The 27,340-nt window shown below is 43.8% G+C and overlaps 1 long non-coding RNA gene across 1 annotated transcript; it reads left to right on the top strand.

Moving 5' to 3' along the window:
- LOC128344264 (uncharacterized) lies at window positions 1-26,847 on the top strand. The gene is made up of 3 exons (XR_008315760.1): window positions 1-112; window positions 21,640-21,759; window positions 26,713-26,847. It is a non-coding gene; the product is annotated as an uncharacterized LOC128344264 (long non-coding RNA).
- The last annotated feature ends 493 nt before the right edge of the window (window positions 26,848-27,340 follow it).

Genomic DNA, 27,340 nt, shown 5'->3' with positions numbered 1-27,340 from the left:
GCCTCCCTGAAGCCTGAACTCGGCAGGCCCCAAGGGAGGCAGGAAGGAGGCAGGCAGAGTTCTCTGCAGCAGAAGACCCTCTGCTGGGACCATCCAGCACAGCTTTTGCAAGGTAGACTGTGAATTCTTTTTTGTGGTTGCCGCCCCCCCCCCGCCTATATAGGGATCTGCTTGCCATAGGGCTTTGATATGGGGGGTGGGGCGAGACTGAGAAGTCTCTGAATATTTAATTTAAAACAGACTGAAAAATGTGCTGGCTTTAAAAACAAAAACTATCTAAAAAGGCCTATAAGTGGCTTGTTTCATGTCAGAAGATTACAAACACTTCTGGAACAAATATTCATTCATTCATTCATTCATTCACTCATTCATAAATGCATTTATGTTCAAGTTGTTTTGCAACCCAGAAGGTCTGAGTGAGAACTGTGAAGCATGTGCTGTGCTTTTATTTTATTTTATTTTTCTTGTGTGTGAACTGCTCTCCAATAACTTGCAGGGACTTCAGGGTAAATCTGGCCAACATGTGAATGCAGCACCTCCATTCCAGAGGAGATGTGTGTTAAAGGGCTTTAAGAGCCTCGTGTGAAAAACCTCCTGGAATCAAACTTTACTGAATTTGTTCAGAATTCTGAGAAAACAAACATAGGCTCACCCTGCATGGTTGAAAGTCTCCTTTGCTAATCTGCAGCGAGGGGGCCATTTTAATAATTAGCATTGCTAGTGTGTTCTAGGCATTAAAAGTAGCACAAATATATAGTGCTCAATGTATATCACTATATACTGTGAAGTGTGCATGTGTGTATTCAGTGAAATGTATTTCCAGGCAGCATACTTATTTTGAAATATCAGACTTAAATCCTTGGGGGCCTGGGGTATGTGGAGGCCCTGGACTTTGAGGGGCTGGGGGCCCATTTTAAAATCTCATCTTGGCCCATTCCAACCTTGCTGTGCCCCTGGCGGTCACTACACATGGGTTTCTGCACAACACCTGCACAGAAGAAACTTCCATGTAGAAAATGTGTCTCTTGTAAATTGACCCTGAATTTTCCATCCATGACTGGGATATTTGAGAGTCAGAGTCAATAATAAAAGAACAGCACACTGCTTGTGACAGGAAGGGGCAAATTACAATGATTTCTTAGTCTGGCAGGGGCTGGTTTTGGCCCTGGCAGAACTTGGCTGTCTTCTCCTGTTGCAAATGCCTCTGTCTAGTGTGGCAAACTAATGTATCCTCCTCCCTCTTGGTGTCAAAGTAAGCACTGGTGTGGTGAATGCACATATACCCCATCATGAGCCAACTGTCATCATAAGACAAAGGCTGGCAGGAATCATTCACTGGTTTACAGACCCCCCCCCCACCACCTTCTTCTTCCCCTATTTTGCTAGTGGCTGTTTGGGCAGGTGATCCTCTAGGACAAAGTCATGTTTTTTAAAAAGAATGAGATGAGACAGAGAAAATGACACTTGGAATCCTCGCATAACTCCTGACTGTTGTTCTAAGTCTTTTACAGAGATGGCTCATGTTTTCAGGTTTTGATCAACAACCATGTCTAGATGGTACAGTGTTCCTTTTAACAGGGATTTCCAGATATTGTTGACTACAAGTCCCATCATTCCTGTTTGGACAGGGGCACAATTTCAGTGCTTGCCCTAGGCGCTATTTTCCCTAGTTACGCCTCTGCCAAAAGCACACAGAAAGTTAAAGAACAAAGAAACGGCAAGTAACATAATCTTTCTAAAGATACCCAAAGCAGAGAAAGAAATACAAAACTGGAAACTCCAGTCTCACCTTTGTTGAGAAAAGACCTTCAGGCTTATTTGCGGGGAGAACATCACTTCTTGTCCCCTGTGACAAAGGCAAGATGGAGGTGTTTGAGAAACCCACCTTGCGATCCTAGCACCTCCTTTTAGAACACAGACTCCCATGTCCCTTGCAAATAAGGACTCAGGAGGGAGTCCAATTCAAATTATATTTTCTAGAGCTTAGATCACAGGTAACAAGAAATTCACTTCGCACCTAGCTGGAGATTTGCACAGAGCACTGAATTCAAAAAGTGAATGGATGTAGCAATTAGCAGGTTGAATGTCATTCTGGGCTGTCTACATGCAAGTGCTTTGAAGGGAACTCAACTCAGGGCTTGCTTTATAGGTAACTAAAATTGTTTCAGCCCAGCTGAATAAGAAACAAACAACTATAATACAGATGTAGGATTATTTTCACCATGCCTTATGACCAAACTAGCCGTAACATGGAGACTCATAAGGGTACCTGTATATTTCCCCCCTTGGAGCAATCAGGGCAGGTTTGTTGGTTGATGTTAATAAGGAGAGTGTCGAGGGGATAAAGAATTAACTCCTTCCCACTGCTATACCCCTCATCCAAATTCCTCCTCCAGAGGCTAATAACCTTGTTAAAAGCATGGACACCACGTTATTCATGGATTCCCCCCCACCATATCTATTTTGGCCCTTAAATAATGTCCTATCTTTTTGTCCAATATGAGGTTCTGTACCAGGTGAAAGGAGGTCTTTGGTAGTATCCCTCATTTTGTCGAATACAAATAGCTTTTGTATTTGCTTTTTATATATGACACAACAAAGGATTGTGTTTTTTTGCAACTGCTTTCTGGTTGAGAAACTCTTTCTCTGGAAATCTACAAAGTCTGAGCATCTTTATGAGATGATGTAAGACATTGTCATCTGGGGACACTTTCAGGAGCCAGAGATAAGCCTGGGATTATTTTTAGCTGTGTAATTGCACATGTTGATGTGAAAGAAGTGATGCATTTTAGAATGAATACTACTGAATAATTTTAATTGATTTTATCTTGTATGTTGTTGTTATCGCTGAAACACTGTCCTTTAAGGCCTCCAAGGCAGAGATGAACAAAAAATGTGTTGCCCAGGCAGAGAATAAAAAATATTGAGGCGATTCTCATGATCGCCCAAAAGCAGGCTAAGGGAACCTAGCCCGCTTTTGGGCAATCGTGTGCTGCAACAGGTGCTGTGCCACTCCCGGCAGCTAACCGCCATAAATACTCCTCCCCTTAGCGATCGCTCTGTTAACCTCATCTTTTTGCTCGTGTGTCACCGTGGTGCATGCCAACACATGAGTAGACCCCCGACCAGGAGGCTGCAAGCAGCCTCCCAGGCTCGGGTGTCTCTCCAGGATGCCCCACGCACTTGCGCAAGGCATCCTGGAACCTCCGGTGGCTGCACGACCCCCAATCCCTGCAGCCCTTCAACCCCCCCAGTCCTCTTTCTGTGAAGGAGCTGGCCGCCCAGGGCTGCCTTGTGATCATCTGCGGGGAGAGCAGACTAAGCCCGCTCTCCCCGCAAACCCCCTTATGGCTCTTCACACTAATCATGTGAAGAGCCTCATTGACTAGTTTTCCTGTCTTTGAGGGCTTTAACAGCTAATAACCTTAAACATTAAAAAAAAAAGTAGAAAGAAACTCTCCCATAGTATTCAAACTATTCCAGTACTCAACTTCCTAAAGTACAACAGCATAGCTATGGAAAGTGTAAATTTAAATCAAAACGTATGTTACGCAACCATTACTACTACTACTGCCGCCGCCACCACCAATTAAAACTTACACTTTAAAAAATACCTCACATATATGAATAGATGAAATTCATAATACATTTGCAATCTGTGTACACAGCAGTACTCTGTGGGACTCTTTGGGAGACTGAGATTTCAGAATTGCGGCATTAGAAACTATATATAATTTCCTCTTACTCATGTTTGAATTTCTTTTTTCGTGTAAGGAATGCTACTTGGCATCTGTCCTAACAAGAAAGAAAAGAAGCACGTAACTAACTAAGAACATAGGATACAAAAGGAACTTGATATACTTGTAGTATGAACTAGCTTATTCATAATAGCCTTGAATTTAATAATATGGTTTCCTTGTGTGAATAGCTCTTGAAAAACTCTTTGCTTGAGATACATCTCATTGCTGGGATGACCTTAGCATTTTGAGGTACTGAGGAGACAAAACATTAGAGCAATATGAGACTGGCAGACCCTCCTTAACCATCCTTAACTATAGCTTCGACTTTTTCCTTAACTTTCAAACCATATCCTGTTCTGTGTAGCTACCCTTGCAATTGAGACATTATTGCCTGTTTAGGCCAGCCTCTCTCCCATTGGGTGAGCACTGGGCTCAACTTCCTGTACAGCAGGAAGCTGAGTTTTTGAATTGTTTAAGCAATGTGGGAGGTTTGTTTGTTTGTTTGTTTGTAAGGTATCAGTTCTTTAAGACCAAAAAGGTACAGGAGAATTAGTCAGAAATTCCCTCCACCATTTGCCTGGAGTATCATATAAAACAGCAATCCTATGCAGGCTTACTTCCAAAATAAGTCTCACGGTGTTCCATGGGGCTTACCCCCAAGGAATTGTGCATAGGATTGCAACTTTATTTGTTCATCTCTGCCTTGGAAGCTTTAAAAGTAACTGTGTTGCACCTTAAAACAGAGGGTTTGCTTGTTGTAGAGCAGTGATCCTGTGTGGTGGTACTATATGTGGCTGCCATGGTGTATGTTAAGTTGTTCACTATATGGATCAGCCAAAGATACAGTCCTATTCTGCGGAAACCCAGACATCCATTTATTGTTGCACTCTTAAGTGTTCACAAGATACAAAGGATTTCACTGAAAGATTGGAGGGAAACAAAAAAAAGGGATCTTTAAACTGTGGTGAAGGTATGTGTTTGGAGCAGGTGGATGGGATAGTTATATTATCTGTTAGTTATATTATCTGTATGTTATGTATTCTGGCCCCTGGCCGAAATCAATATTCTATTTGGTTTATGATTTGTGAGAAGGGGTAATTCAACAATATACTGTAAGGTATGAAAAAAATCTGCAAAACAAAATACCGTATTTTTTGTTCCAAAAGATGAGGAGGTTGATTCTGTGGAGACTTATAGGAGGCATTTAATGTTACACGTTAACTGGATGAACTGTTGGACTACAAGGCCCCCTGAGAGGGACTTGTCTAATGTTTGTTTGCTTAATTACTATTTTGAAACAGAAGAATGACAAGAAGTTATTTTTACCAGTGTTTCAAGATGCAGCTCCCTTGTGACACCACCACTCTAGGCTATTTTACCAATCACATACAAATAGGGTTGTCAGCTCTGATGCATCCCAAAGTCTCATATGTCTGAGGTGGGCTCTGGTGATGTCAAAAGGTGGGACTTGGTGATGTAATAAGATTGCCAGCCCTTGAACAATGGGGAGATATACCTAGTACTAGGGTGGAAGCCTCAGTGGTAAAAGGCAGAGCCCAGAAGAAAAGAAGCAGAACCCATGGTAGCCCCAAAATGGCTGTAATTAATCTTTGCTACCCATCTACCTGAGAAAAACATAAAAACTGGAGAAACACAGTCATTTAAAATACAACAACTGGCAACACTATATACTAACAGTGAGGCCCTATATACTAACAATATGATTTTCTATATATATTTTGTTGTGTCATTCAGCTGCAAACTCCAGAGTATGTCCTGTGTGAAAATATTTAAATCAGTCGTTAATAGATAGCATATTAACCCCTGCTAACTTGGCAAGGAGGCACCTTTTTAACGTGGTGATTCTCTTTATTTAGCAGGGGGAGATTAACTGGCCCTATCAAATCCCTGCACAGTACCTCCAGTGACTGTTGCTGGTGTCTATCTTATGTTTCTTTTTAGACTGTGAGCCCTTTGGGGACAGGGATCCATCTTATTTATCTATTATTTCTCTCTGTAAACTGCCCTGAGCCATTTTTGGAAGGGCGGTATAGAAATCGAATAAACAAACAAACTTGTGAAATGACACATCCTACCCTGGCCTACCCTCATCCCAGCTGATGCTAGGGGGATTGGAGCCATAGTTCAGTGGTAGAGGATCGCTTGCATGATCTCAGGTTCTCAGGTTCAACCCCTGGCATCTCCAGGTAGGCCTGGGAAGGACTCTTGCTGAAACCTTGGAGAATCACTGCCAGTCGGTCAGTGTAGATGTAGACAATACTGAACTAGATGGACCAATGGACTGAACTAGATGGACTTGGTATAAAGCAGCTTTCTGTGTTCCTATGCAGGACTGGTGTATGAGTGTAAAGAGACTGCAGTTTTGCAGCTAGTAAAAAACAGTATCAGACTGAGTTTGGAAAGCTTGAGAGCGAGCTGAGAGCTGAGCTGATGCACATTGGGGTCCAGGGATGCTTTCTGCTGATATATTTGTTGTTGATCTGTGGGAATAAGAACATAAGAACAACCGCCTTGCTCTTCTGCAATGCCAGGTTGGTTCAGAATAAGACCGAGATTGTCCACGATTTGATCGTGGATGAGGGAGTTGACCTGGCATGTATAACTGAGACCTGGTTGGGGGAGGCAAGTGGTCCAGTGTGGGCTCAGCATCTCCCACCAGGTTACTCTGTCGTGGAGCAGGCCAGGGGAAGTGGGTGGGTGGGGTGGAGTGGCTGTGATCCATAAGAATACAATTTCCCTTACCAGGGCCCCTGTGAGACAGTTGACTTATATTGAGTGCATATTTTTGAGGCTGGGAACTAGGGATAGATTGGGGATTCTGTTGGTGTACCGTCCACCCCGCTGCCCAACCGACTCCCTAACTGAACTGACGGAGCTGGTTGCGGAGTTGGTGTTGGAGTCTACCAGGCTTTTGGTGTTGGAGGACTTCAATATCCACTTTGGGGCTGGCTTGTCTGGTGAGGCTCAGGAGTTCATAGCGGCCATGACAACTATGGGCCTATCCCAATTAGTTTCTGAACCAACTCATGTTGCCGGCCATGCACTCGATTTGGTCTTTTGTTAAGATCAGTGGGGTGTTCCGTGGGTGGGGGATCCAGTGGTTTCCCCATTGTCATGGACAGACCACTACCTGGTTAAGGTTGGTCTCACAGCCACAATCCACCCCTGCAGGGGTGGTGGACCCATTAGGATGGTGCATCCAAAAAGGCTGCTGGACCCAGTAGGATTTCAAAAGGCCTTGGAGGATTTTGATGTTGGTGAGGCCGGTGATTCTGTCGATGCCCTGTTGGGAACCTGGAAAAGGGAACTTATCAGGGCAGTAGACATGATTGCTCCTAAGCGTCCCTTCCAACCTGCTACAAAAATGGCCCCTTGGTATACTGAGGAGTTGCGGCAGCTGAAGCGGTTGGGTAGGTGACTAGAGCGCAAGTGGAGGAGAACTCGGTTTGACAGGATGCAGCATGTGACCCATTTGAAGACTTATGCGGTGGCGGTGCGCACAGCAAAAAAGAGATTCTGGTCTGCACGCATTGCAGCTGAAGGTTCACGCTCGGCGGAGCTATCCCGGGTTGTGAGGAGTTCAGTTTCTGCTCCTTCTACTTCCAATCAGTCCCTGGAATTGCTCTGCTGTGATGCCTTTAATAGGTTCTTTGCGAATAAGATCTCCTGTATTCGGGCCGACTTGGACTCCACTATTTCTACAAGGCCTATGGAGGAGGTGTCCAGCAATCCCTCTTGCAGTATTAGATTGGATCAGTTTCAATCTGTTACTCCTGAGGATGTGGACAAGCTGCTTAGGGTGGTGCAGCCTACCACCTGTTCCCTGGATCCTTGCCCAACTTGGCTGCTTCTATCTAGCCGGGAGATTGTTGTAGGTGGCCTAGTTAATATCATAAATGCATCACTGAGGGAGGGTAGGGTGCCTCCTTGTCTGAAGGAAGCAATGGTTAGACCACTCTTAAAGAAGCCTTCTTTGGATCTCTTAGCGATGGATAGTTACAGGCCAATCTCCAGTCTCCCTTGGTTGGGCAAGGTGATAGAGAGGGTGGTGGCCAACTAGTTCCAGGCAGTCTTGGAGGAAACCGATTATCTAGATCCATTTCAAACTGGCTTTAGAGCTGGCTAAGGGGTTGAAACAGGCTTGGTCGGCCTGGTGGATGACCTTTACTGGGGATTCAACAGAGGGAGTGTGACTCTGCTGGTTCTTCTGGATCTCTCAGTGTTATTCTATACCAGTGATCATGGTATCCTTCTGGATCGCCTGGGGGAGTTGGGGATAGGGGGCACTGCTTTGCAGTGGTTGCGCTCCGATCTCTTGGGTAGATTCCAGATGGTGGAGCTTGGTTACAGTTGCTCCTCAAAATGGGAGCAGTTCTATGGAGTCCCTCAGGGCTCCAATCTGTCACCAATGCTTTTCAATATCTACATGAAACTGCTGAGTGAGGTCATCAGGAGATTTGGTGCTGGATGTTATCAGTATGCTGATGACACCAAAATCTACTTCTCCTTCTCATTTTCAGGAAATGGCACTCATTCTCTAAATGCCTGCCAACAGGCAGTAATGGGCTGGATGAGGGATAACAAATTGAAGCTGAATCCAAGCAAGACGGAGGTGCTCACTGTGGGGGCTCAGAATCGGAGGGGTGTGTAGATCCTGTGCTGGATGGGGTTACACTCCCCAAGAAGGAGCAGGTGGACAGCTTGGGAGTACTCCTGGACCCAGGCCTCACCCTGGTCTCTCAGGTGGAGGCCATGGCCAGGAGTGCTTTCTATCAGCTTCAGCTGATTTGACAGCTGTGCCCATTCCTTGAAGAGGATGGTGGAGGCCATGGCCAGGAGTGCTTTCTATCAGCTTCAGCTGATTTGACAGCTGTGCCCATTCCTTGAAGAGGATGATCTCAAAACAGTGGTGCGTCAGCTGGTAACCTCCAGGCTTGACTGTTGCAATGCGCTCTACGTGGGGCTTCCTTTGTACATAATCTGGAAACTTCAGTTAGTTCAGAATGCGGCAGCCAGATTGGTCTCTGGGGCAACCCAGAGAGACCATATTTTGCCTGTTTTGAAACAGTTACACTGGCTGCAAAGATGTTTCCGTGCAAAATACAAAGTGCTGGTTATTACCTTTAAAGCCCTGAATGGCTTGGGTCCAAGTTATCTTAGAGAGTGCCTTCTTCTACATGATCCCCACCGCACATTGAGGTCATCTGAGGAGGTCCATATCTAGTTACCACCAGGTCGTTTGGTGGCGACTCAGAGGCAGGCCTTCTCTGTAGCTGCTCCTGGGCTGTGGAATGCACTCCTGGCAGAAATCTGCAATCTGAATTCTTTACTGACCTTCAGGAGAGCTCTTCAAACCTATCTGTTTGGCCTGGCCTTCCAGGGTTTTTAATTAGTTTTAATTGTTTTAATGCTATAACCTGGTTTTCAGGGTTTTTTAAATTGTTCTGGTTGTCTAATTGTTTTTATGATGTTTTAATTGTTAATTGATGTTTTATATTGTTTATATTTTTGTTTTAACTGTTATTGGTTTTAATAACAGTTAAAAACAATCACATTGGTTTTAATACACCGCCCTGAGCCACTTTGGAAGGGTGGTATAAAAACTGAATAAATAAGTAAATAAATAAATATATCATCATCATCATCATCAATATTTATTTATTAATTAATAAATTATAATAAATAATTTAAAATTTTTTATAATAAATAAATAAATAGATAAATAAATAAAATAACAGCTCTAAAAACAGTTGCCAAAAAACAACTTGCTCAGGCATTAAAAGATGTCAATGCTGCACTTGCAGAAATAACAACCAAGAGCAAAAAGGGATCCAGGGGCGATCCGGGAAATTACAGGCCAGTTAGCCTAACGTCCGTTCCAGGCAAATTGATGGAAAGCATCCTCAAGGATAAAATTGTAAAGCACCTAGAAGAACAGGCCCTGCTGGGAGTGAGCCAGCATGGCTTCCACAAAGGTAAATCTTGCCTCACCAAACTTTTGGACTTCTTTGAGAGTGTCAACGAGTGTGTGGATCAAGGTGATCCAGTTGACATAGTCTACCTGGACTTCTAAAAAGCTTTTGACAAAGTTCCTCATCAAAGACTCCTGAGGAAACTTAGCTGTCATGGGATAAAGGGACAAGTACATGTGTGGATTGCTAACTGGTTGAAAGACAGGAAACAGAGGGTAGGTATAAATGGAGAGTTTTCACAATGGAGGGAAGTAAGAAGTGGGGTCCCCCAGGGGTCTGTACTGGGACCGGTGCTTTTTAATTTATTCATAAATGATCTAGAAGCAGGGGTAAGCAGCGATGTGGCCAAATCTGCAGATGATACCAAACTCTTCTGGGTAGTGAAATCCAAAACGGATTGTGAGCAGCTCCAAAAGGATCTCTCCAAACTGGGGGAGTGGGCAACAAAATGGCAAATGCGGTTCAATGTTAGCAAGTGTAAAGTGATGCACATTGGGACGAAAAACCCCAACTTCAAGTATATGCTGATGGGATCCGAGCTGTTGGTGACGGACCAGGAGAGGGATCTTGGGGTTGTGGTGGACAGCTCATTGAAAGTGTCGACTCAATGTGCGGCAGCTGTGAAAAAGGCAAATTCCATGCTAGGGATCATTAGAAAGGGGATTGAAAATAAAACGGCTAACATTATAATGCCCTTATACAAAACTATGGTGCAACCACACTTGGAGTACTGCGTACAATTCTGGTCACCACATCTTAAAAAGGACATTGTTGAACTGGAGAAGGTACAGAAGAGGGCAACCAAGATGATCAGGGGCCTAGAGCACCTTTCTTATGAGGCAAGACTACAACACCTGGGGCTTTTTAGGTTAGAAAAAAGACAACTGCGGGGAGACATGATAGAGGTCTATAAAATCATGCATGGTGTGGAGAAAGTGGAGAGAGAGAGATTCTTTTCCCTCTCACACAACACTAGAACCAGGGGTCACTCCATGAAATTGATTGCCAGGAGGTCTAGGACGAACAAACGGAAGTACTTTTTCACACAACACGTGATCCACTTGTGGAACTCTCTGCCACAGGACGTGGTGACAGCCAACAATCTGGATGGCTTTAAGAGGGGTTTGGATGACTTCATGGAGGAGAGGTCTATCAATGGCTACTAGTCGGAGGGCTGTGGGCCACCTCCAGCCTCAAGGGCAGGGTGCCTCTGAGTACCAGTTGCAGGGGAGTAATGGCAGGAGAGAGGGCACGCCCTCAACTCCTGTCTGTGGCTTCTAGAGGCATCAGGTGGGCCACTGTGTGAAACAGGATGCTGTACTAGATGGGCCTTGGGCCTGATCCAGCAGGGCTGTTCTTATGTTCTTATGTTCTTATGAATTTGCAAGAAACAAACCAACTAATGTACAGTGTAGCAACAATAACAACACAAGAGCTCGGATATGAGATCAGTGGACCTGTAAAAAAAGAAAGCAGTACATCACCTAAATGGAAGATTAGATTAGAAAATAAAATCGCCAGGCTTAGATCAGATGCTAGTAAAGTGAAAGATATGAAAGACAAGAAGCTGAAGAATGAAAACAGCAAACGGTATCTGATCCAAAAATACCACCTAGATTCAAGAAAAATTAGAGAAGTCCTGGAAATAACAAAGCAGCAAATAACAGCAGTGTCAAAGAAGATTAGCAGATACGAAGCCAGAATTACACAACACAGCTAGAATCTTCAATTCCAGTCGAATCAGAGACGTTTCTACCAAAGCAAAGAAGGAGAAACTGCAAGAAACATAGAAACACCAAATAAAGAAGAAACAGTGCAATTCTGGGGGAAATTATGGGACAATCCAATAGATTATAATAAAAAAGCAGGCTGGATGAAAGAGGTCAAAAAATGTAACCAACAAATGCAAGATCTAATAATAACACCAGAATTAATAAGTGAAAAAGCAAAGAAAATTAAAAATTGGACTGCTCCAAGCGACGATGAACTGCGTGGCTTTTGGCTTAAACACCTAACAAGCCTTCATAAACAACTATCAAAACAGTTCAATCACATTTTGCAAGGAGGTGATATTGAATAATGGCTGGGAAAACTCATCTCATAATGAAAGACCCAGCAAAAGGTGCAGTTCCAAGTAATTATAGACTGATAACCTGCCTGCCAACCATGTTCAAATTATTAACTGGAATAATAACAAATGAAGTGATGCAACACTTATTAACTAACAAACAGCTTCCAGTTGAACAGAAAGGAAATTGCCCGAACACCAGAGGCACAAAAGACCAGCTGCTGATTGACAAAATGATTTTAGAAAATGGCAAGAGAAGAAAAACAAATCTAAGTGTTGCATGGATTGACTACAAGAAAGCCTTCTATTCATTGCCTCACACATGGATACTAAAATGTTTAGAAACAACTGGTGATATTTATTTTAAAAAAGCAATGAGCATGTGGAGTACACAGTTAACAATCAATGGCGAGACACTTGAACAGGTTAGCATTAGAAGAGGCATTTTCCAAGGGGACTCACTATCCCCTCTGTTGTTTGTAATTGCCATGACCCCACTTTCACAAATACTAAACAAAACAGGCCTCGGATACCAAACATCTAAAATATCAAGTAAAATCAACCATCTGCTGTACATGGACGATCTGAAGTTGTATGGAAAGTCCCAGTCAGAAATCGAATCACTGCTAAACACTGTCCGTATATTCAGTAGTGATATAGCGATGGAGTTTGGACTAGACAAGTGTACTACATTAATAATGAACAGAGGGAAAATAACAAAAACAGAAGGATCAGAACTGCCCAATGGAAGCAAAATCAAAAACCTGGAAGAGGAAGAACATTACAAATACTTGGGCATTCTCCAGGCTGATAACATCACACACACTGAAGTTAAAAGAAAAATGGAAAGTGAATACATCCGGAGAGTTAAAAAAAATCCTAAAGTCCAAACTCAATGGCGGGAACACCATACAAGCCATAAATACCTGGGCTATACCTGTTATCAGATACACTGCAGGAATAATAGACTGGTCCCTGGCAGAGCTAGAGACGCTAGATCATAAGACCAGGAAAATAATGACCATCAATCATGCTCTGCACCCCCTCAGTGATGTAGATAAGCTATACCTCCCTCGCAGCTCAGATGGAAGAGGAATGCTGCAAGTCCATCAAACAGTAGAGGAGGAGAAAAGAGGCCTTGAAGAATATATCAAGGACAGTGATGAAGATGCACTTCAAATGGTCAATAACACGAAACTGTTCAACACCAATGAAACAAAGCAGGCCTACAAGAAAGAACAAGTCAAGAACCGAGCAGAAAAATGGAAAAATAAGCCCCTGCATGGTCAATATTTGTACAATATAACTGGAAAATTACCCCAAGATCCCTCTCCTGGTCAGTCACCAACAGCTGAGATCCCATCAGCGTATACTTGAAGTTGGTGGTTTTTGTCCCAATGTGTATCACTTTACACTTGCCAACACTGAACTGCATTTGCCATTTTGTCACCCACTCACCCAGTTTGGAGAGATCCTTTTGGAACACTTCACAATCTGTTTTGGATTTCACTACCCTAAGGAGTTCGGTATCATCTGCAAATTTGGCCACCTCGCTGCTTTGAGACACAAGAAGCCAGACATACCCCCAGAGATTCACCTACATTCACAAAGAGAAGCACTGTCATCTGTGTTTGCCTTGGATGTACAGCAGATCGTGATCTTGAGTGTGTACCCAGGAAGTCTGTGCCCAGGACAGCTGACTAGAAATGTGGTGATTGTGAGTGACTGGCTTGTAGTAGAATGCACTTGACCAGCTCCTAGATTGCCTTTAGGTGTGTCCTTTCAGATGAAATGCTGAGAACGGAGATGTTGAAGTATGGATCCTCATTACTGTGGAGTTTGAAGTGTTCATTTTTCTTCGCTAACGGCTCATATTCTCAATAAGTTGTGCAGTCACGCAGGGCACCATGCTCGGGATGAAGGGGTCACCGCTGCACTCCCCTGGAATGAAATGTTAAATTATTGTAGGTTCTGTGGCCTGAAAAAGTGGGGGGGGGGCATCCAATGTAGTCAATGAGACCACTTGGGAGTAGGAAGTTCTATTCATGTGTAAAAAATCATGACTCTAGATTAGGGATGTGCATGAGCCGGTACAGCTCCTCCTTTGGGAAGTGCTGAACTGGCTTGGACGCCCACCACCAAACTAGTTTGGTGCGGGGGCGGTTTCCCTTAAGGAGCAGGGCCTTACCTACTCCACTGCCACCTTGCCGCTTTTCCGGGTGTGGCGCTTGCTCATGCAAAGGCCACGCTCAGCTGCGACACTGTTCCCTGCAGGCTACACACAGCATTTGCTTGAGCCATGTGTGTGCCAATACCATGTGCAACCTGCAGGGAACAGTGCTAAGGCTCTGCACAGCCTTTGCTTAAGTGAGTGCTGTGCCTGGAAAAGCAGTGGGGGGGGGCAGTGGAGCAGGTAAGGACCTGCTTACCTGCTCCTTAAGGGAACTGCTCCCCATACCACCTGCACGAACGGTTTGTGCATATCCCTACTCTAGATTAGGGTTGTCTAGGCTCTCTTTACCATAAAGAATCTAAGTTCTATAGATAAGAGATACCTGCTAACATCCAGGATGAGTATCTTTCTTCATAAGGTCCACAACTAATTCCGTTGATCTATTGCAGAGTATGATATATTGTTGATCCTCTGACCTGCTTCTTAATTATTAGGTATATATTCACATTATAAAATCCTTTTTAGTACAGAGATTTGAAAGCTGAGATGGTAGAAACTAGCATTCATGTAATGCCTGGATAATTTGTAACAGAATCTATTCATTGTCAAACTAGGTGTCTGTCTGTCTGTCTGTGTCTGTGTATAATTTGTAAGTACAGATGTACAGTGAAATTCAGAAAAATCACAAAAAGCTATCTATCAGGAAATTCCCCCTGCACCTTCAAATACAAATCTCCTCTTAGGAAGGAAAGCTGATCTTGTGGTAGCAAACACGAATTGTCTCATTTGCTAAGCAGGGGTTGTCTTGGTTTGAATTTGGATGGGAGACCACGTGAGTGCTGCAAGATATTTCTTTAAGAGTTAGGGCCGTGGCTCAGTGGAAGAGCTAGGAAGTTGCCGGTTCAATCCTTGGCATCTCCATGTAGGGCTGGGAGAGACTCCTGCCTGAAACCTGGCCAGCCATTGCCAGCCAGTGTAGACAATACTGAGCTCGATGGACCAATGGTCTGACTTGATATAAGGAAGTTTCCTATGTTTCTGTGTTCCTATAGCTCACTAAAACTCATCCAATCATTAAAAACCAACTAAAAATATTTAAATCAATTGCTAATAGATAGCATATTAACCCCTGCTAAATTGGCAAAGAGGCACCTTTTAACATGGTGATCCTCTTTATTTAGCAGGGGGAGAATAACTGGCCCTATCCACCCCCAGCACAATACCTCCAGTGACTGTTGCTGGTGTCTATCTTATGTTTCTTTTTAGACTGCGAGCCCTTTGGGGACAGGGAGCCATCTTATTTATTTGTTATTTCTCTGTGTAAACCACCCTGAGTAAATAGAAATTGAATTATTATTGATGATGATGATGATGATGATGATGATGATGATGATGATGATGTCTGGGCAATGGAGAAGAGAAAACAATATGGATAATTTTATGTGTATTTTTATAAAATTATTTGTAAAGAAAGCAGATATTACAAAAACATCACAAGTCTCTAGGACTTGCTCACTCAAAGGAAAGCAAACCTGGAACTTCTTCCTGCCTGGGAAAATGGGCAGCATGCAACAATAGGTAAAGTTTAAAAATATTATATTGCCTACAAGAATCACCTTCATCCAATAAGTCTCTCCCCCCCAAATTATTTTGCTGAATAATCTTAGATAAATATAAAGGAAAGAAAACATTATTCTTAATGGAGACTTAACCGGATGAGAATTACTACATGTATTTGCAATCTAAATATATCTTAGAGACTGGAAAGATAGACATGTTTTTAAAGTATATAGATCATACCCAAAACAACGGACAGAAGCAGAGGGTTTGAAACTTCATTAGCTTCAGAGGCAAACATTTGACCTAGTTATACATATTGCCATTATGTACAGAACTAAACATGTGTATCTTAATTCCTCAAATATGTGAGAAGTGTATCTTGAATATTTAATATTCAGTCATTCATTCATCCATTCATTCATTCATCAACTATAGAAATTCAGAGTGTTTTACAGATTAACATAAGCATAAAACAGAGGTCCCTAGAGTTTACCAGAGTTTACTCTGGGTAACACAAGAACATAGGAAGCTGCCTTAATACCGAGTCAGGCCATTGGTCCATCTAGCTCAGTATTGTCCACACAAACTGGCAGCGGCTTCTCCAAGGTTGCTGGCAGGAATCTCTCCCAGCTCTATCTAGAGATGTTAGGGAGGGAACTTAGAACCTTCTGCATACAAGCATGCACATGCTCTTCCCAGAGTAGCCCCATCCCTTAAGGGGATGCAGTCAGGGCAGGCCCTGTTTAGCAAAGGGGATAATTCATGCTTGCTGCCACAAGACCAGCTCTCCTCCCCAGGTAAACTCAAGGGACCTCCCTTTTATGCTTATGTTGATCTGTAAAACATCATGCATACTGATCTGCTATTTTAATATTGATGATGATGATGTCATGGGGAGCAAAAGGAAAGCTAGAGTAGACTCCAAAGGAGCCACTCTGTGCCCTGTTTTTCACAGGCAAAATTAGCAGGGTTATACCTAAAAAATTTAATTACCAAACCAGGAAATGACAAGATACCTTTTATAGCAGCTGGTTTCCTGCTGCTGATATTCAAGCAGTCACGAGTTGAGCCCTCTTGGGCTGTGCTGTAGGCAGGTCCACCAGATGTCTCACTAAGTTTAGCTCCTTTCCCCTGCTCATTGTGGTGCCATGCATAATAATGGGCATTGCGCTCCTCATTCCATTGTCTTCCAAGTTTTTGCTGAAGCATGAGTAACTGATGAGAATGAAGGGGAAAGTGAAGGGCCTGGAAACAAACTCCACAGAGTACAGAGCAAAAACAAAGTGATCTCAAGACACCATCATCTGTAGGAAGCCCCATTTAAAAATGTTACATGCTCCCCACTCTCCGAGTGGTTAGCAGTTCAAGCAGCAGCACTACCTGGGAGTTGGTTTCCTTTGGAGGGGAGATCACTGAAGGGATCTTCAGGGGCACAGCTAAAATTGAACCAGAGGGGGACAAGTGTTCCTGGGCTGCTGGTGGGATTCTGCTGGCTGGACAGAGCTCCTTGCTCTGCACTCTCCCCCGTGCCTCTCTCAAGAGGAAAGGGAGCGGGCAGGTGCCCATGTCCACTTTTTTGTCCCTGGCCCACTCCAAACTTACTATGTCCCTGGATGTCTTTGCGGTATTTGTTTTATTTGCAAATATAAGAGTTGAGGATCAGGTACAGGTGAACAGCATGTGTATTCGGCATGTGCAGAGAGAAGCAGAGCTGTAATAATGGGTGACTTCAATTACACACCCACAGACTGGGTAAATTCACAGTCAGGTAATGACAAAGAGGCCACATTCCCAGACATGCTGAATGACTGTGCCCTAGAACAGTTGGGCATGGAACCAACCAGAGAGAAAGCGACCTTGGACTTAATCCTGAGTGGTGCCCAGGATGTGGTGTGAGATGCCACTGTTGTGGAACCTTTAGGGAACAGTGACCATAGTGTGATCAAATTCAGCATATATGCAAGGAGAGAATCTTCAAGGAAGTCTAACACAGACACTTCGAACTTCAGAAGAGGAAACTTCTCTAAGGAGTTTGGTGAAAAGAAAACTGAAAGGGAAAATCACTTCGCTCCAGAATGCATGGAGTTTATTTAAAACTACAATAATAGAAACCCAGTTAAAATGTATACTGAAAAGGAGGAAAGGCACCATCAAGTCCGAGAGAATACCAGCATGGCTAACAAGTAAAATCAAGGAAGTTATAAAGTGGAAGAAGACTTCCTTCAGAAACTGGAAGGCCTGTCCAAATGAAGAGAACAGAAAAGATACAAACTCTGGCAAAAGAAATGCAAGGTGACAATAAGGGAGGCAAAAAGAGAGTTTCAGGAACATTTTGCTAAAAGCATCAAGGGGAATAACAAAAACGTCTTTAAATACATCAGAAGCAGGAAACCTGCCAGGGAGGCAGTTGGACCATTAGATGAGGGAGTGAAAGGGATTATTAAGGAGGATATAGAGATTGCAGAGAAGTTAAAAGAGTTCTTTGAATCTTTCTTCACAGCAGAGGATACTGAGTGTATGCCTGAGCCTGAACCAAGCTTCTCAGGGACAGAGGCTAAAGAACTTAGTCAAATAGAGGTGATGAGAGATGGCATTCTAAACTGCCTGAAAAAAATTAAAAATTAACAAATCGCCAGGGCCAGATGGTATCCACCCAAGAGTCCTTAAAGAACTCAAATGTGAAATTGCTGACCTCCTTGCTAAAATATATAACTTATCCTTACAATCAGGCTTTGTACTGGAGGACTGGAAAGTAGCCAATGTAACACAGATTTTCAAAAAGGGATCCAGGGGGATCCGGGAAATTACAGGCTGGTTAGCTTAATGTCTGTTCCAGGCAAATTAATGGAAAGCATTCTCAAGAATAAAATTGTTAAGCATATAGAAGAACAGGTCCTGCTGAAGCAGAACCAGCATGGCTTCTGCAAAGGTAAATCTTGCCTCACTAACCTTTTGGAGTTCATTGAGATTGTCAATAGGTGTGTGGATAAAGGTGATCCTGTTCACATAGTATGCCTGGACTTTCAAAAAGCTTTCGATAAAGTTCCTCCTCAAAGACTCTTGAGAAAGTTTAACAGTCATGGGATAAGGGGACAGGTTCATGTGTGAATTGGTAACCGGTAGAAGGACAGGAAACAGAGGGTAGGAATAACTGGACAGTTCTCTAAAGGGAGAGAAGTAAGAAGTGAGGTCCCCCTGGGATCTGTACTGGGACCGGTGCTGATCTAGATCTAGAAGTCGGGGTAAGCAGCGAGGTGGCCAAATTTGCAGATGATATCAAACCATTCCATCATTAAACTCACTGGGTGACTCTGGGCCAGTCATGTATCTCTCAGCCTAACCTACTTCACAGGGTTGTTGTGAGGATAAATATAAGCATGTAAACCACTCTGAGCTCCTTGGAGGAAGAAGGGGATATAAGTGTAATAAATAAATAAATAAATTTAGGGTCATGAAATCCAAAAGAGATTGCAAGGAGCTCCAAAAGGATCTCTCCAAACTGGGGAAGTGGGCAACAAAATGGCAAATGGGGTTCAATGTTAGCAAGTGTAAAGTGATGCACATTGGGACGAAAAACCCCTACTTCATATACACTAATGGGGACTGAATGGTAAGTGACTGACCAAGAGAGGGATCATGGTGGACAGCTCGTTGAAGTGTTGACTCAATGTACTGCAGCTGTGAAAATGGCCAACTTCATGCTTGGAATCATTGGGAAGGGGATTGAAAATAAAACTGCTGATATTATAATGCCCTTATACAAAACTGTGGTGCAGCCACATTTGAAGTTCACAGTTCTGGTAGCCATATCTTAAGAAGGACATTGTAGAACTGGAAAAGGTGTAGAAGAGGGCAACCAAGATGACCAGGGGCCCAGAGTACCTTCCTTATGAGGCAAGGCTACAACACCTGCGGCTTTTTAGTTTAGAAAAAAGATGACCAAGGGGTGACATGATAGAGGTTTAGAAAATCATGCATGGTATGGAGAAAGTTGATAGAGAATTTTTTGTCTCCCTCTCACATAACACTAGAATGAGGGGTCATCCCATGAAACTGATTGCCAATAAATTTAGGTCTGACAAAAGGAAGCACTTTTTCACACAACGCATAATCCACTTGTGGAATTCTCTGCCACAAGATGTGGTGACAGCCAACAACCTGGATGGCTTTAAGAGGGGTTTGGATAACATCACAGAGGAGAGGTCTATCAACAGCTACTAGTTGGAGGGCTATAGGCCACCACCAGCCTCAAAGGCAGGATGCCTCTGAGTACCAGTTGCAGGGGAGTAACAGCAGGAGAGAGGGCATGCCCTCAACTCCTGCCTGTGGCTTCCTTCCAGCAATATCTGGTGGGCCACTGTGTGAAACAGGATGCTGGACTAGATGGGCCTTGGGTCTGATCCAACAGGGCTGTGCTTATGTTCTTAAAGTGCTTTACACAGGTCAACCGCTTGGTCAGGAGAGCTTCTGCCAGCTATAAACTTGGGAAAAAAGTCATCCCTCATCACAGTTCTCTGAGAGTAGGTTCAGATTGACATTGCCTTGCACATGCAAGAACATCAGGTCTGTGGAAAGAACACACGTGCCCTGATGTCACTGGTGGATGCTCTTGGAACATCCAAATCACATGAGAGGAATGCTAATCTGAATCACCCCTCTACATGTGCTTCAACAAGTGGCCCCAAGTGTGTGTGTGTTTGTTTATTTAATCATATTTTTACACCGCCCAAAACTTATGTCTCTGGGCGGTTTACAAGAAGATTAAAAGTAAAACATTAATTAAAAACAAAAACAAAAAAATTTAAAAGCAAGAAATTTAAAACACAATTTAAAATTTTAAAACAATATTCTAAAAACAACATTAAAACAATCAAAACAATATCAGTTAAAAGTCTGGGTGAAGGAATGCGTCTTTAGAGACTTTTTAAAAGATGTCAGAGATGGGGAGGCTTTTATTTCACTAGGGAGTGCATTCCAAAGCCTCGGGGCAGCAACAGAGAAGGCCCATCCCTGAGTAGCTACCAGACGAGCTGGTGGCAAATGTGGACGGACCTCTCCTGATGATCTCAATAGGCGGTGGGGTTCATAACAAAGAAGATATTTTCTTAAAAACTCAGGGCCCAAGCTGTTTAGGGCTTTATAGGTTATGACCAACACCTTGTATTTTGCCCGGAAACATATTGGCATCCAGTGTAACTCCTTCAATATGGGAGTAATATAGTCTCTCCTGGATGCCCCAGAGACCAGCCTGGCTACCACATTCTGGACCAATTGTAGTTTCCAGGTTATGTACAAGGGCAGCCCCACACAGAGTGCATTGCAGTAATCCAGTCTGGAGGGTACCAGCAGACGTACCACTGTTTTGAGGTATGTGTAAGGTAAGTGTTGATCCATGGCTGTACACATTGCTGTACAACCTGCAGGCCTACTTTTCTGTTGCAGTCCTCCAGCTTACTTCCCAAGGTAAACATCTCCTGACAGTGGGTAAGATGTTTTTGCATCACGGCACCATCATATTTTCAAACTGTTCTCCTTTGGCTTACTTGGCATGTATTGCCAGAAGAGACTGCACCTTGGAAACCCAACAAGTGCTCATCAACTGTTAGGTCAGACCCAAGAAAGTGGCTGTATTGCAGCTCCTGCACAAACAAGATCCAGATACCTGTAATGGTTGCCAGCATGGCAATCACTCTTCTCCCCTATTGTGTGGCTTTGCCAATGAACCTTAAATTACTTGTGATCAAAGCTGCATTGTGGCACAGAAATAAGGCTGCAAATGTACTGCCCAAAGTCCCTGCAGCACTTCATGACTGGAATGAAACAGCAGCCAGGACTAGTAGGCCAAGATATACTTTCAGTTGTTAGGTCAAGGTGCTTCCATCAGAACATAGGAAGCTGCTGCCTTCTGAGTCAGATCTTTGGTCCATCTAAAACAGCATTGTCTACTCAGACTGGCAGTGGCTCTCCAAGAGTTCAGGCAGTATTTTGATCCCTCCCTCATGGTTCATGATGGTCCCCACCCCTCTCTCTGGGTCTCAGATTGCAAGGGAAGGAGTTGCTTCACTCACTGCCTGCTCCTGATGGACTAAACTTCTCTTGATATAGCCTCTCACTGGAGGACCCAGACCCCACCTCACCACTGCGCAGTGGGCAAGTGATAGACTGGTTGTATACCACCATTTCTGCTTGTCATGTAACCCATTATCTTGGTACCTTCACTGGCAGGTGAGTAAGTTTCAGCAGACTGTTCAGTGCTGCACATCCCACCTCTACAGTACATCATCTTGTTCCCTCCACCTGGAACCAAGTTCTAACTCTCACCTCTCCTGGGCTGTATCTCACTAGGTGAAATGGGAAAAGACCACCATAGATGTATTATGGATGGGTGATCCATTAATGCCAGGCTTACTGAAGCAATCATGTTGGATGCTGCTGGCTAAAATCCCTCATGTGAGGTCAGATGCTTCCTTATATTTTACTTGTTCCAAACACAGGTTTGACATTGTGAGAAGGACTGGTTTCATCTGACCTAACTTGGGAGCACAAAACTAGGCAGTGCCTCAGACTGGTTTTGAGACGCTATCATCATCAGGGGAAACAAAACTGAAGTTTGCAAAGAGAAACCGGATGTTCTTCTCATCCCAAATGACTTAACATGGGCATGGTATATAGAAAACACCCTACCATAGAAAGCCCATTCATTACTGGAATGGCTTTTCTCCCAATTGACTTAACATGGGAATTGAATAGGAACCATCCCACCATAGAAAGCCCATTCATTCCTGGGGTAGTTTTTCTGCCAACTGACTTATACTGGGAATAGGACAGAAACCACCCCACCATAGGAAGTCCATTCATTTTGGGATAGTTTTCTACCCTGTGCCATATTTTTCTTAATAACATCATTATCATAAGTGGTAAGAAAACCACAGGGCTCTGTGGGTGCCAGAAGTCGAAATCAAATTGATGACACTAGTGGTATGCACGGAACTGGTCCGGCACTGGGGAGGGGGGTTCTTTAAGGGGGGGAGGGTGTACTTACCCCTCCCACCGTTTTTCCCCCTCCAGCGCTCCCCACTTTGTAAGCATTTGGGGCAGCAGGGTACCTTCCTGCCACCCCCAACCCCCGTTCCTCATCAAAAGGCTTCAAAAGCCTCACTGTGCATGAGCATGTCACACATGTTACCTCCGTGCGTCGCGCCCGCATGCCCGACATGTGCATGCACGTGACGTAGGATGTGACACGCACGCGCGGCATGTGCGCAGTGAGGCTTTTGAAGTCTTTTGACGAGTAACAGGGGTAGGGGCGGCAGGAAGGTACCCTGCCGCCTCAAATGCTTACAAAGCGGTCCAAAGCAGTCCTTAGACTCCGGACCAGTCCGTGCACATCCCTAGATGACGCACTTTACCTTTAAGGGGCCGTAGTTGTGGATATATTGTGTCCCAGAGTGCAGGTGAGAATTTGACCACAAGAGCATAGCTGGTTTGTTTGCTTATGCACTTTTACACAGCCGGGAGTGGAAATCCACTCCAAAATCTGGATGAGGGTTAAGATCAATCAGTAGAAAATTTTGCTTCTGAAATTCTCTTTGCCTGGCTCAGACCAAACACATGGCCCAATGGAATCTCCCCTTACTCTAGACTCTAGTATTCTGCATTCTAGAGATAAATGAATATAGAGCATGCAGAAGACAGTTCACAAACATGAGCTCAAGTAGACCAACCATTCCACCCAAGAAAAAGCACTTTCCACCCTTAAATGGTTTCGTAGAAATCTATTCTGATGGCAGGTTCAGTATTAAAGGTTTGTATACACTGATGCCTCTGAAATTGACATGTAGCTTTCTGCTCCTTGTAAATACAACTGGGAGTCATTAAATATGATTTTATGTAAGTTATATTCTATACACTCTAGGTAGAACCTTAGAGAGACTGTTGTTAATGTTATTAATTCTCATCTTGATTGATTGGATCTTCTTTTAGGACAAATCTCCTAATCTAAATGATAGACAAAGTTATAGGCAGAATGAATCAAATTTTTATTTCTTTAGACTCCTTTAAACTAATTTAACTTTCATGTAATTTGATTTTATGCAAGGCACTCTGGGAGCTTTGCTGGCTGAAGAGCAGAGTAAAAATACTTAAACAATAAACAAACTGCTTTCTAATAGGTGTCCATACTCCTGCAGTTGTGTTCCATGTGGCAATCACAATCACAATGGATACACCATCTGGGGGAAAAGAAATAGTTTCTTCCATATAAAATGAAATACATCCAGTGACAGCAAAATGTGATATTCCCATAACAAAAGTGCAAATTTGAAGGAAGATGGTTACATTAATACAACAAAAAGGTAACAACTGTGCATTTAATTAAAAACAAACATCCTGATAATCTAGCAATGTCCCTGTTCCCTTTTCTCCCACAGGCATACTAAAATATAGGGGCTGATATACAGAGCAAAGGATGCACCGGTGCAATGAGAGAGCAGCCTAACAGAACTTCCCAACTAACTGTACTGGTACAGTGAGGAAAGTGGCAATTTGTGACACCTTCCTCTTCCCCAGGAAACCCTCTGAGCCACCCAGAAATATGTCCCTGAGGGCTGTGCAGCTCTCAGGGACATATTTTCAGGTGGTGCAGAGGGTTTCCAAGGGAAGTATTTTCCAAGTATTTTCCAATTGGCAAGTGCAAGCAGGGAAGGGGAGGGTAACAAACATTGCTGCTTCTCTGCTGCATCAGTGCTGTTAGGAACAGTGTTCTCTCTAAAAAAATTTCATCTGAGTGCAGAATGAGTGCAGGTGTGGGTTGTGGGTGGTAGTATCAAGGCAGTGCGCGCACACGTGCATTCAGAGTGGGGCCTTCCTGATTCAATCTGAGCGGGATCTAAAATTAACTGAGCAGACATCAAAAAACTTGTGAGCGCACACACGTGTGCACACCTTAGAGGGAACACTGGTTGGGAAGTTCTCTTAGGCTGTTCTCTCACTGCACTGGTGCATCTTTGTTGTGTATGTCAGCCAGTGTTTACATGCCTTGCTTTTACAAAGCTGTAGCCAGAGGTGCCCCCTAATTTTCCCTCTGCCCACCCTTTAAGGTTTTCACATACAAATAATTTCTTTGTAATGCAGTGGTGAGCAACTAATGTGGTAAAACCTGTCTCCCCCACACATAATTTTGGGGTGCCCCCCCACCTTTTAGGCTAGCTGTAGTCCTTGTTCACTGCGAGATGAGGAGTTACTGGGTAATATTACAGGGTTTTATCTATCTATCTATTTATTTTTAATTTATCTATTAGTTTTGTATACCGCCCTTCCAAAATGGCTCAGGGCGGTTTACAGCATGATAAAAACAAAACAATTAAAATCAAACTATTGAAACACAATAAAACCAATTAAACAGCTAAAAAAAACCCTGGAAATCAGGGCAACAATTTAAAACAGTTAATCATTTGAAACCCTGGAAGGCCAGGCCAAACAGATAGGTTTTAAGTAGGGGTGTGCCCGAACCAGTTCGGAGGCCATGCTGGAGGCCGCCGGACCGGTCCGGTTCCGAGCTGGTCCAGCGGTTCGGCACGGAGGGGGGTTGTACCTTTAAGGGCAGGGGGGTAGTACTTACCCCCCCGCCGCTCTTCCCCCTCCAGCGCTGTGTTTTTCTTTAAAGTTTCTGGGGTGGCAGCGTTCCTCCCTGCCGCCCCTGCCCCCGTCATTAGCCTTCCAGTGCCGAAGTCAGTAAGACGCATGCGCCCGTTCCGCCACGCGTGCGCACCTGCCGCCGCCGCGCCCGCGCGCTCCACAGACATCACACGTCGACGGCAAATGTAGCTTTATAATATTTGTTTCATTGGCAAATACAAGCAGCAAGCAGACTCCTATAAGGCAGGCAGCAAAACAGCTGTTTCTGCATTAGGTTCTTAACAAGAACCCCTGGGAGTAAGCTCCACTGAATACAGTGGGACTTATTTCTGAGTAACCATGCATAGGACCATACTCTGCATGTACCTTTGAGTTCAGTTGGGCTCATTTCAGCATAAGCATGGGCAGGAGGATTGGCTGTGTGATAGGATACCTAAGACAGCACCTCTAGGTCCCTGCATTTCTAAAGGAAGGAAGCAGTTAGCTCATCATGAGACATGCTCTCCAGGAGTTTCCAGGTGAAACCCAAAATTCGGGGGGGCATGGCAACTCTAAACCCATATAACATTGATAGGCTTCACTCCAAAGCATTATTGTTGTTGTTGTTTCCATGTATTGTTTTGCAGCAACAACAACAAAAAGTCCATGAAGTGGTTTACATTTTAAAAAATGAATGAGAAAAATGAGAAAAAGTAATGGGAACATTATTCCCTGTCCCAAAAGGACCCACAGTCTTAAAAGAATACAAGGGAGATAACAGCAATGGTCACTGAAAGGAACTATGCTGGGTTAACAGTCACAGTTGCTCTCCTTCTGCTAAACATAAGCCAGCCACCACTTTTTATAAGGCACCTTTTTGTCCACTTAGAAGGGGTGTTGTGCTCTCAAATTTCCTCTTTCTGGTTGGACTTTTGGTTTACAGGGTATATTTTCTGTTGTGTTTTGTTATGTATTGTTGGTTTTAAATAATTGGCTTGTATTTTTAATTGCAGTTTTTGTTGTACATCTCCTTGAGTTTCAATTTTTGGAAGAAAGGGCATATATAAATTGGATGGGTGGAGATAAAGATAGATAAGTGCTTTAGATTTTGAGGACTGTGGCCAATCCTTTGGAAAGACCTAAGCAAGGACAATACAATTCTGACTCACTGCATATAATTGGGATTTTGTTACAGATCTCAATGGAAGCAGGATTTTCCTTGTTTCAGATGTATACATACATACATTGCAGAACAATGTGCATTGATAGCAGATTAAAAGCACCACAGAAGTTACAGCTCATCTCTGTTAAACACTGTTTGACACAAGGCCTCATAGACTGCAACTTAAAGCATGTAGTGCTACTGTGGGTGCAGCTAGACATAACACTGGGAAAGTTGTGAATGGAGGGATCTCCTGCTATTTTTCAAATGTTTCATAGCAGCACTATGGCTTCTTGTGCCATATTTCTGATGAAAATTGCCTTCAGGGCATAAAACAAAGCAGTGCAGAAATTCAATGGAACTTGCATACAAGGATTTACAAATGACACTTTATTTTTTAGGACACGCAAAAAGGTGTTCAAATCGAGGCTCATGGGCAAGTGTACATTTCCTTCCCCACCCCTGCCACCTTCTCCATATGAGCAGCAGCAAAGACTAGTTTTTGAAGAGGAATTTGCCACACACGCAGAGGAGCACTTAGGTAATTTTGGAGCTTGGACCTAAAGATCTTTGGAGGCCCACCCCCCATGCAAATTAAGCATAATCATGCTTGGCCTGCCGACCACACCTACCCAGGACAGACTAAAGATGTTTTAGGGGCTGTGGAGGTAAGAAGCCCGAAGCCCAGGGCTGAGAGCGTTTCAGCATACACACCATCTCTCAAGCAGCCCAGTGCATTTTTACTCCAAAATAAATCCCCCGCATTCACCAACACTCACACCAGGCAAGTGTGTCGCCTTAGAGTATTTAGAACACATGCAGATATTTATTGATTATTTATCATGATGGTGTTGCGCCAGCTGCAACATAAGCGGTGCGTGACTCTGAGCCCCCCGAGAGGCTTCTAAAGAGATTCAGCACCACCGACTGAGGCACCTCAGGGTGGGCGTAGCGGCTGCCCTCCGTCTCCCTGACCGAGGAGCAACTCTGCCGCCGCCGCCGCCGCCGCCTCCTCCCCCCAGGCCAGCA

The sequence above is a fragment of the Hemicordylus capensis genome, chromosome 1 (assembly GCF_027244095.1).
Source record: "Hemicordylus capensis ecotype Gifberg chromosome 1, rHemCap1.1.pri, whole genome shotgun sequence".
In the NCBI taxonomy this organism is placed as follows: Eukaryota; Metazoa; Chordata; class Lepidosauria; order Squamata; family Cordylidae; genus Hemicordylus; species Hemicordylus capensis.
The sequence above is the reverse complement of the archived record's forward strand: the minus strand, read 5'-3'. Positions and strand labels throughout refer to the sequence as shown.